Raw genomic sequence first — 9,572 nt, forward strand, 5'->3', positions numbered from 1 at the left:
CTCTACTTATGGACTTTTCGGGGTGTGAATGGCACCCCGGAATGGATCATATCCATAAGTAGAGGTACCACTGCACAGTGTAGCACTTTATATTTTAAAGAAAAAAATCTTAAAACAGTTTACAACACACTAAAATATAAAAAAAAACAATCCAGAATAAAACAAATTCAAGCTTCAATAAAAGTGTTCTCTAAGTGACATTTTGCTTAATAATAATAATAATATTATATAATTATATTATTATTACCTCAGTTGCCAACCTGGCATCCAGCGAACTCAAGATGGTCACAATTGGACCTGTGCCAGTTGCAAAACACTAATGGCCCCTGGCTAATTTCTAACACTGCCATAGATTTCTGTGCTTTCGATTCACGGCCGCACTAAACTATTTCCATGAAAGGGATTCACTGAAAAGAACACCCAAATATCTAAATGATATATAACCCCCTGATCTAAACTCCATTTATACTCAAGAGAGAGAGCACACTTTAGGAAGGTTTCTCTGGCTGGTTGTCCAAAAGGAATTTCTCACCTTGGGCAACCAAAACAGAAAGTATGGCAATGCATTGCAGGCTAACATTATGTCCACATAAACTTCCATGGACTACAGTCTACTTCATCAGATGCACAAAGTGTAATATTCAGTTGCATCTAGGCACAGGGTTGGGGGTGGGGGTGCAACTGTAAAAAGTGAGGTAAGAATGAAATTAAATGCAGAAAAGTAGAAATGGTGAAAATTACGTTACTAACAATGGCCATTCACAGGAGAACAAATCACAGTTGCTCTTTTATCACACAGACATCCTAGCCTTGGTGAGCCACTTAGCAGATGCACTGTGATATTTGTCTCTATTAAGCTTAGAAGTGATGAATTCAGCAGTTCTCCCTTTAAAGTTCCTCTGTTCTAGGAAGTTCAGCCACAGAATGTCCTGGAAGGTTGAAATGCTTGTCCACCAGTTTTGAAATGGCCATATCTGGTGTCAGATTTATGTCCATTGATATTTACATACAGACTGCTCTATCTGTACAATTTTTATTGATTGATTGATTGATTGATTGAATTTATATACCGCCCTATACCCAGCGGTGTTGGGGAGGTTCAATGTAAAACACAAAACGACATTACTAGCTCATGTTACGGCCAAGCACTCTTCATGCATTTTCACTTGCGATGCACAAAAAGGTTTCTGAATTTGCCACACCTATCTTTTAACTGTAACGCTATCACACACAATGCTGGCTCTCCGTATTGCAGCAACATTCATAGATGCAGTTACAGGTGGGTAGCCGTGTTGATCTGACATAGTCGAAACAAAATAAAAAAATTCCTTCCAGCGGCACCTTAGAGACCAACTAAGTTTGTTATTGGTGTGAGCTTTCGTGTGAAGGTATCTGAAGAAGTGTGCATGCACACGAAAGCTCATACCAATAACAAACTTAGCTGGTCTCTAAGGTGCTACTGGAGGGATGCAGGTGGCGCTGTTGGTTAAACCACAGAGCCTAGGGCTTGCCAATCAGAAGGTCAGCTGTTCAAATCCCCGCAATGGGGGGGGGGGAGCTGGGGAGCTTCCGTTGCTTAGTCCCTGCTCCTGCCAACCTAGCAGTTCAAAAGCACATCAAAGTGCAAGTAGATTAATAAGTACCGCTCTGACGGGAAGGTAAGCGGCGTTTCCGTGCGCTGCTCTGGTTCACCAGAAGTGGCTTAGTCATGCTGGCCACATGACCCGGAAGCTGTACGCCGGCTCCCTCGGTCAATAAAGCGAGATGAGCGCCGCAACCCCAGAGTCGGTCACAACTGGACCTAATGGTCAGGGGTCCCTTTACCTTTACCTTTACAGTGCTACTGGAAGGAATTTTTTTACTCATAGATGCGTACAGCTAAGCATAGGCACCAGGTCCCAGGGGCCCTGGGTGCCGTGGCTCCCCAACATTTTGAATAAGGGGGGCAGAGCATCCACAAAGTGCGTCACTGCATCATCACACACACACACCAGCGTGTGTGTGCTACGTCACCATGCCCGGGTATGTGCGCAAGTGACATTGGTACGCTGGAGTGCGTGCACATGTGTGGGGGGGTGCTGATTGCTTGTCCCAACCAGCCTTCAGTATATTAACGAATTCAGTGCACTGCCCAAACGCCTCATGATGATGTGCAGGCTGCATATTGAGGGAATAACTGGGACCCCTGGCAACTTTGGGGGGAGGGGTCATGCATCTCTGTCTGCATTAATATTCCACACTGGACTCCCCATCGGTGAACAATGTCACTGTGAACGTTGCTCAGTGACAAGGACTCGGTGGCAGAGGGCAGGACGTCACGCGGGATGTGGAAGCAACATCAAGCGATGTCTCCGCAAGAAAGTTGAGCGAGGTCTTAAGAGTTCACATTGGGCAAGGTCTCAGACCACCATGTCGCAATTTGACCTGCTACTAGAAGGTAAAGGTAAAGGGACCCCCGACCATTAGGTCCAGTCGTGACCGACTCTGGGGTTGTGACGCTCATCTCGCTTTATTGGCCGAGGGAGCCGGCGTTTGTCCGCAGACAGCTTCCGGGTCATGTGGGTCACGACTAAGCCGCTTCTGGCGAACCAGAGCAGCGCACGGAAACACCGTTTACCTTCCCGCCAGAGTGGTACCTATTTATCTACTTGCACTTTGACGTGCTTTCGAACTGCTAGGCTGGCAGGAGCAGGGACCGAGCAACGGGAGCTCACCCGGTCGTGGGGATTCGAACCGCCGACCTTCTGATTGGCAAGTCCTAGGCTCAGTGGTTTAACCCACAGCGGCACCCGCTAAGTACCTCCCCCTTAAAGTTGTATTCACACGCTACAAGTCCTGCACTAACCTGAAAGGAACCACCCCCATGTCTGGCCACTTGCAAAGGAACATTTGTGTCCCGTCCCGTCCCCTTATATCAAGCTACTTCATTCTCCAGAGTTTTAATGTGCTTTAAGAGATGCTTTGACCTGGGGAGAAAGCAAACTCCTGTCCCTGAACTTCGAGGGCTGGTTATTTTTTTCTTTTTTTGAGGGGGGGGGGACACGACAAAACAAGACAGGTTCTAAGTGTTCCTGGAGGGATTTTTTAATCTGAATTATTTTATTCCTGTAGTTCAGGCATGTCCAACAGGTAGATCGTGATCTACCGGTAGATCACTGGACGTCTGAGGTAGATCACTGGTAGATCATTGGCTCCCCACAAAGAAGCTCCCCTAAAAAAAGCTCAATATTTTACCCCCTCCCTGAAAAAACTCAACAACTTTCACCCGAAAAAGGAGGTAGATCACTGCCAGTTTTTAACTCTGTGCCATCCAGGCGCCTACGAGAAGCGGGCTGGGGGCGCGGGGTTCCCCGGGCGACTCTTACGAGGCTCTCCGCTCTTTTCCGGCTCCGCAGGGGAGAGGAGGCGGCGGGCGGGGATGGCGGAGGATCCGGCGGAGCGCAGGGCTCCTCCGAGCAGCGCCCGGCGAGGGGGGAGCCCGTTCCTGGGCAGCTCGCCCTGTCCAAGGCGCAACCAGGAAACCGAAGCCGGGAGCGGCTCCGTGCGCTCGGCGATGCCGCTTCTCCTCCCGAGCAGCAGCAGCGTCCAAGATCGTCGCTCCGCGATCCACGGCGGGGGGAGAGACAGATGTGGCCGCAGCTGGAAGGAGGGGGAAGGGATGCGATGGTCCAAGCCCCACCCCCACCCCGGCCAGGAAGGAAGGCAGGCAGGCGGGGGGGGGAGAAGAAGGGCTGATCTGAATGGAGACGCCGAAGGGGGACCCCCGATGGCAGCAGCAGCGCTTCCTTTCCCGGCCTCGTCCGGGCTCCGGACCCCCGGGCGGATCTGGCCCCCGACGCCCACCCCACTTTCCCTTCCCCCCCCCCCGCCCCGCGCGCGGCTGCCCACCTTGCTCCGGATCTGGCCCGACGTGGAGACCTTTCGGATGAGCTTCTGGGGCGCCTCGTGCTCGCCTTCGCTGTCCGACGACTCGTCGGCCGGCCCCGACGCCGCCTCCGCCTCGCCTCCTCCGGGGTCCCCCGGCGGCGGCGCCTCCACCCCGGCCATGTTCCCCGCGGGCGAGCGAGCAGCGAGCGAGGAGCCCACGGAAGGCAGGCAGGCAGGCAAGGCAGGCGCGCCAGCCCGGCTCAGCCCCGGAGAGGAGCCGCTGCCGCCGCCTCCGCCTCCGCCTCCCGCCCGCCGCTCGCTCTTCCCGGGGCGGAGATAGGGGAGGTGGCGGCGATCAAAGCCAGCAGGCTCCGCCGCCGCCCCAGTCCCGCCCCGCCCGCCGCCATCTTCCGAGGCCGCGCACGCTCCGCGGCTCCCACCGCCCGGCTCCTCGGAGGGGCGGACGCGCCGGGCCGGAGCCCCCGAGGCCGGGATGGGGGTGGGGGGTGGGGGGTGGGCGCAGCCTGAGCTGCTCTCTCTCCGCCTCGACGGGGCGGGGAGCGCGGAGGGGGGAGACTCGGGGTGAGGAAAGGCCCGCGCGCTCCTCGTGCGCTCCGGGGAGGCGGAAGTTGCCGGGAAGAGGGAATCCCGAGGGAATCCCCCTCCGAGCGCGCGGGGCTGAAGTCGTCTCAGGTCCTCGAGGGGGGGGGTTAGATTGACAACTGGGCGCCCTTTGGCCCTTCGACGAGCACCGGCGGGCGGGGTGGGCCACCCTAAGGTGTCGCCGGCCCCGCCGCGGCTGCCTCGGGACGCCCCAAGCGCCGGGGGTCCGGGTTGACAGGCAGCGCGGGGCCGTCGGTGGCCCTCGAGAAGCTCGGCCTTTTTGCGACGGCCCTCGCGGGAGGAAGCTCCCGCGCTTGGAGCCACGTTGTCGGGGGGGGGGTAGGAGCCCCAACGGGTTCCATCCCGATGTGCCGGGTGACCCTCCGCCGTCCCAGAGGCCGGTATGCACGAGGGACGGAGCGGGGACGGCGTTCTCACGTGACGCGCGTCCCCAGAGCGGAGCCTCGCTGCTGCTCTGAGCCGAAGCGCAGCGCGCGGTCCGCGGATCCTGAGCTGCGAGTTGCCTCTCTTGGAAGTCAAAAAAGAGGAGCTGCAACTTCGGGGCACTTTAGATGGGATGGGAATTCGGTCGCTAACTGCATTAACATCTTAATTAGATTTTGTATTATAATTACTTTCTCAATGATCTGAAATCTGATGGAAGTTAAAAGGGCTGAAGGAGGTAGCATAAGAGCTGCAATTATCACTATCATTATTACCATTTATAATATACAATGGACTATGATCTAGCACTTTTGTAGAAACAGCTAAGGTGCCTGTGCTACACAACTAGCTTTTAGCAGAACTTCCAACACTTTCTTGATTATGCCGCATTTGAACAGGAGCAATCCATGCAACATCTGTCCTGGTTATTCAGGAGAACATGCCTTTGCAGCTTTAGTATTAGCAACAATTTTAAAAGGTGTTCAAAGCACAGTTTTTCTTGCTGGGCAGACGAGAGGACCTGTGACCCTCTGTTGATGGGCATTATTTCCCACCACCCCAGACCATAGATGATGGGAACTGGAGTTTTAAAACCCAGAAAGTACTCATTAATTCTGCCTCATCATCCTGGAGAAAAGTGACAATTGGGTTGCCGCAGGGTTCTGTCCTGGCCCTGTTGTTCAACATCTTTATAAAGGATTTGGATGAAGGACTTGAGGGGCTGCTCATCCAATTTGCAGATGACACCAAACTCGGAGGGGCAGCTAATGCCGCTGAAGACAGAATCAGGATTCAAGACGACCTTAACAGTTTGGAGAACTGGGCACAAGCTGACAAAATGAATTTCAATAGGGGCAAATATAAGGTTCTGCACTAAGGCAGGAAGAACCAGATGCACAAATATAGGATGGGAGACACCTGGCTTACTAGCAGTACACGTGAAAAGGATCTTGGGGTCTTGGTGGACCACAATAAAATGGGTCAACAGTGTGATGCAGCAGCAGCAAAAAAAAAAAAAAAGGCTGATGTTCTAGGCTGCATCAACAGAAGTATAGTGTCCAGGTCAAATGAAGTAATAGCCCCACTTTATTTTGCCTTGATCAAACCCCGCCTGGAGTCCTGTGTCCAGTTCTGGGCACCACAATTTAAGAAGAACGTTGACCAGAAGGAAATTGTGCAGAGGAGGGAAGCTAAGGTGATCATGGGTCTAGAAGCCAAGCCTCATGAGGAACCGTTGAAGAAGCTGGGTATGTTTAGCCAGGAAAAGAGAGTAAGATATGATAGCCATCTTCAAATATCTCAAGGGCTGTCACATGGAAGAGGGAACAAGCTTGTTTTCTCCTGTTCCAGAGGGCAGGACTTGAGCCAATGGATTCAAGTTACAAGAAAGGAGATTCCAACTAAATATCAGGAAGAACTTTCTGACAGTAAGAGCTGTTCAGCAGCGGAACGGTCTCCCTTGGAAGGTTGTGGGCTCTCCTTCCTTGGAGGTTCTTAAGCAGAGGTTGGCTGGCCATCTGTCAGGGATGCTTTAGCTGAGATTCCTGCATTGCAGGAGGTAGGACCTTTTTGTGTCATCAGATTTTTGTATCAGGTGATGCAAAAGATCTATTATGGATGCAGTATATGGATGCAGTACATGTTGCTATAATAATAATAATAATAATAATTTATTATTTGTACCCCACCCATCTGGCTGGGCCTCCCCAGCCACTCTGGGCGGCTTCCATAGAAAACCAAAAATACACTAAAATATCACAGATTAAAAACTTCCCTGAACAGGGCTGCCTTAAGATGTCTTCTGAATGTCAGGTAGTTATTTATCGCTTTGACATCCGATGGGAGGGCGTTCCACAGGGCGGGCGCCACTACCGAGAAGGCCCTCTGCCTGGTTCCCTGTAGCTTTGCTTCTCGCAATGAGGGAACTGCCAGAAGGCCCTCGGCGCTGGACCTCAGTGTCTGGGCAGAACGATGGGGGTGGAGACGCTCCTTCAGGTATACTGGGCCGAGGCCGTTTAGGGCTTTAAAGGTCAGCACCAACACTTTGAATTGTGCTCGGAAACGTACTGTTGCTACTAACAACACAGGGAGATGTGGCCAAGAAGTCTAAGATGCTCTTCAGCTTGGAGCCCCTGGATATTGTTAGCCTACAACTCCTGTCATTTCAGACCATTGGCTAAGCTGGCTGGGGATGATGGGGGTTGTAGTCCAACAATACTGGGGACCCAATGCAGAAGAAAACTGATCTAAAGCCAAGTTCATATGTATGGATGAGTGTGTTCCTGTTTGGTACTCCAGTGTCCCGGAAAGCTGTCTGTGGACAAACGCCGACCTGAAAAGCAGGATGAGTGCCGCACCCCATAGTTGCCTTTGACTGGACTTAAGAAGAAGAAGAAGAAGAGTTTGGATTTGATATCCCGCTTTATCACTACCCGAAGGAGTCTCAAAGCGGCTAACATTCTCCTTTCCCTTCCTCCCCCACAACAAACACTGTCTGAGGTGAGCGGGGCTGAGAGACTTCAAAGAAGTGTGACTGGCCCAAGGTCACCCAGCAGCTGCATGTGGAGGAGCGGAGACGCGAACCCAGTTCACCAGATTACGAGACTACCGCTCTTAACCACTACACCTCGCTGGCTCTTAACCACTACACCACACTTAACTGCCCAGGGCTCCTTTACCTTTTACTTTTCTGCTCCAATGTCATACTTACAGTAGGGAAATGTCCATTGTGAAAGGAAGTATGATCTGAGAAACCCACAGGAACGCCACGCCCTGGGTTGTGCATGCATGCATTGCACAAGTACCGGTAGCAAATTAACAATGCCTTTCCATGTTACGTCTGAAACAGACATCGCATATTAGGCAGAGGTTTGGCTACCGTTACAGGTCTAGTCAGTCCCTGGATGGATGAGAATCCACCCCGAAGCCTGTGTCCCTGAGCTCCCTGGAGGAAAAGGGGGGCTGTAAGTAAACAGTTACCTGTTCTTTTCTTCAGGAAGAATGGAATAAATTTAATGATTATTTAGTTAAATTTGTTAAGTTAAATTAACTGGAAATAGCTTGCAGATACCTAATGGGCTTAAGATTTTATTTATGTTAAGTGATAAAGTAATATGTTTAATTCTATAAGGCAAAGATTTAAGGATGTTACTGTTTAAGTTAAATTTCATAAAAATTGGGATTTGGAAAACCGTTAAAAGGATATGCAATGAAATTCAACTAAGGGGAAACGAGGAAGTCACTTAACAAAGTTAATAACTGTAATTTTCAATAAGGCTATGATTTTTGTTTGTTTTGTTTGTTTGTCTTGTGAAAACCAATAAATTTTTTTTGGGGGGAAGTAAGTAAACTGTTACCTGAAATGTGAACATTTAATGGTATTACAGGCACTAGGAATCTGCTATAAGAAAGTATATTTCTGCTCTAATTTAACATAGCATTAAAAAGCATTTGGTGTCTGTTTTTGCTGCTAACTGCTTGAAGAGCATCACACAACTGTTTTCTTTGATGGGTCTGGGGATTTTGGAAACTTCCATAACTTTTGATTACCACATGGAGCCCCCAGGGAATCATAGCACAGCCCTGCCATTCACAAGACTGGCTCATAGATTGCATCTTTCACAGCTCCTCTGTAGCATCTTTCACTTGCAGTTTATATTTAGATTTAAATTGAGAGTAAATCTAACCACCTTCAAATCAACTGGGTGGGGCTGCAAAGCATCAATAAAATGAGTGCTACTGAACAAATATTGCTTTTGCAAAATGTAGGAAGACTGAAATCAGGAATTTATGATAAACTTCGGGTGAAACTATAACGGGGAGGCAACCTAAGGCCTGGGGGCCAGATATGGCCCAATCGCCTTCTAAATCCGGCCCGCCAACAGTCTGGGAATCAGCGTGTTTTTACATTAGTAGAATGTGTGCTTTTGTTTAAAATGCATCTCTGGGTTATTTGTGGGGCATAGGAATTCATTCATTTCCCCCCAAAAAATATAGTCCGGCCCACCGCATGATCTGAGGTTTGTTTGACCCCTGCTTTAGTTCTAATCTTCCCTTATTGACTCTCCACATTCAGGACTGATGCTCAGTGGACATCCTTATTCACAGTCTAGGCTTACGTCATGAAACTGAGAGCTGAAAAGCAGCAGATGGAAGGAAGGGCAGTTCCCCTCCACTCTTCCTGTTCCTGCCCAGCTCCCAGCAGCAGGTCCTACAGACAAGGGAGCTCTCCTCATAGTTCCATCACCGCAGCAGGAGAGACGCCGGCTGTGGGTCTCTTGGTGCAATCTTGCCCTTTGCTTGTGTCTTCGCTAACTTTTGTAAATGCCCACACAGCTCTCTCTTCCAGCCATCCTCCTGGGAACCAAATCTGCAAGCCATCCCACGGGCAACCTCTCCCAGCTCCCTAAGCCCTGTTACCTCTTCAGCTTCCAACACCTCCTCTTCCAGTCTTCTCTGTCTTCTCCCTTTGACCACTCATCATTATCCCACCACTACGCCCCAGGCTCTGAACCTTCTTACCTTGGTAGTTCCCTTGATGATTCCCACAAAAAAAGCAAATGTCATGGATTGATTTAGACGCAGAGGAATGGTGATAACTGAACTTATTCTTGTTACTTATGCCTGTAGCTGAAATTATTCTGCGTGGTTATGCTTGT

At 50.4% G+C, this 9,572-nt stretch overlaps 1 protein-coding gene across 1 annotated transcript in view; it reads right to left on the bottom strand.

Moving 5' to 3' along the window:
- The window catches only part of DGKH (diacylglycerol kinase eta), a 764,231-nt gene extending 760,197 nt beyond the window's left edge, over positions 1-4,034 (bottom strand). Inside the window, exon 1 of the mRNA XM_083624621.1 lies at positions 3,889-4,034. The gene's annotated coding sequence lies outside the window, so the exon portion shown is untranslated. The remainder of the gene's footprint in view (positions 1-3,888) is intronic.
- Between the last annotated feature and the right edge of the window lie 5,538 nt (positions 4,035-9,572).

Source organism: Podarcis filfolensis, assembly GCF_964270895.1.
Source record: "Podarcis filfolensis genome assembly, chromosome: 7".
In the NCBI taxonomy this organism is placed as follows: Eukaryota; Metazoa; Chordata; class Lepidosauria; order Squamata; family Lacertidae; genus Podarcis; species Podarcis filfolensis.